Raw genomic sequence first — 2,265 nt, 5'->3', positions numbered from 1 at the left:
GATAGATAGAATTATACAATTAGATAAATATGCCAATGTTTTATATATACATATACCTCAAATATGTGTGTGTATATATATACATATATATACATATATATACATATATATGGACATATATCCATATCCATACAATATTTGCCTACTAGCCTTTGCCAGCATCTAAAACTGCCAAAGGAAAAATTCTCAAAACACAGAAAATCAATCTTGTGAAACAGTGGGATGATTTAATCCTGTTGTTAGGCTTTCAAAGAGTGATTCTCTCCAGCATCAAGTCACTCCCAGATACCTGTACTTGATTATAATTTGGTTTTGTTTTTCAGTGTTCCTGTCCATTGTTAGACATGCAACATTTATAAGATTCCTAAAAAACATCTACCTATAATTCCTGTTTTTTTGTGTGTGTTTTGTTTTGTTTTTCCAGTTTTCGAGCACTTCTTTGCAGAACCCACAGTAGTCTTCTGAAGGATTCAGAAACAATCATATGTATGACTTAGAAGCACTTTTAAAGGAGGCAGGTGGATAACCGCAGGAGCCAAGTTCACCTTGGAAATGGACTCTGAAGAGTTATATCTCTCCGTTACAAAGAAAATAACCCCAGGGCATCATTGCTACTACCTGCCCCCAAACTGTGTGTTACACATATAAGATGCAGTGCCACATGGTGAGAATGGAAGCTCTCAGAAGTGCGAGAATTGCTGATAAAAGAGAGTTGGTGGCACTGGGGAAAGGATATACTTTCAAAATAGGTAAAAGCAACCAGTGCAAATTATATCTTAGAGGATCTACAGTTCAAAAACAGCCCTAAACTAAACTGCAAGTGAGAAACGAGAGTAGTTTCGGAGGCTATTTTTCTCTCACATATTCATTTTTTTAATCTTTAAATTAATGTAAAAGTCCAAAAATAACCATTTGGAAAACAAATAGTATTTCTATTCTTTCTAGAGCCCCCCCCCCGGAAAAAAAAAAAAAAAATCAACACTATCTCACTTAGAAGACATGTTTCCAGGACTCAAATATGGTTGAGAATGCATTAGAATACAATTATGTGTTTCTTCTTCTATATCATTCTTTGCATTTGGCACAAAGTAAAAAAAAAAAAAACAAAAAAAACAAACAAACAAAAAATCCTGCCAAGGAATGTATGTTTAGTATACCTAGTAGCTATTTTGAAACCTAATACCAAGTAGATAATTAATATCTGCACAGAAATCTAGAACAGTATTCAGCAACCTTTTTCTGTAAAGGGCCAGATAGTAAATATTTTAAGCTTTGCAGGCTATATTGGCTCTGATGCAACCATTCAACTCTGTATTATATTGTAAAACCAGCTATGAACAACATGTAAATTAATAGGCAGAACTGTATCCCAATAACACTGTATTTACAAAAGAAGGCAGTGGGACAGCTGTGGCTGGAACATACTTTATCAACCTTTAATTTAAGACATTCTTTTATCATTATAGTGATAAACCTGAGCACTGTTCTTAAGATAAAAAAAAAAAAAAACAACACCTACTTATCTGCATTACTTTTTTCCTTCTTGCATTCCTTCTGATCACCTTATAGTCTAGTCGCAGGATACACTTGATGTCATCCTTGCATTGCCCACATTTCCCTGCATTTGAAACACTGATCCTCCCAGGAATTCCTGTCTGATGAAGCAGAAAAGAGTTTATAAAAGTGAACCCAAAGGGGGACTGCCCAGGTCTGCATGTCCTCCACAAGGACCACCCAGGGTCACCCCCCAGAGAAAAATCAAGCTGTCCAAACACCCTTAAAAAGAAGAGATAAGGCCCTAACCAGAGTGATCTAGTTTTAATGTCTGTGCCAACTGCTGGAGCCTGTCCACTATTACCCCAACCTCAGTAGAACATAATTCAAATAAAATGAACATTAGGGCTAGTCCCACCCCATGGGTTTTTCTGTATACATTCTCAGTAAAAAGATGCACAGAAAGAAACTAATTATATAACTAACATGTGTCAATCAAGTGACCGCAGTCTACGTCACATCTCCTGGTATAAGAAAATTTACCTACCCTTTTCTATCAAAGAAAAAGCTAACCTAAAGTTAGATGCAGTTGTCTGTCGCCAGCAACTTCTCTGCCGGCACCTGTCTTCCTAAATAAACTTTCTAACTTCTATTTCTTTTGAGTCTTTTGAATTCTTTCACATTCTGTGAATGACTAGGGGTATCCAAAAACAAAAGACTGTCTTAACATAGTCCAGCTTAGAAATCTCATTCATACTTCAAAGATTAAAT

Source organism: Rhinolophus sinicus, linkage group LG06, assembly GCF_036562045.2.
Source record: "Rhinolophus sinicus isolate RSC01 linkage group LG06, ASM3656204v1, whole genome shotgun sequence".
Classification (NCBI taxonomy): Eukaryota; Metazoa; Chordata; class Mammalia; order Chiroptera; family Rhinolophidae; genus Rhinolophus; species Rhinolophus sinicus.
Note: the sequence above shows the minus strand (reverse complement) of the source record.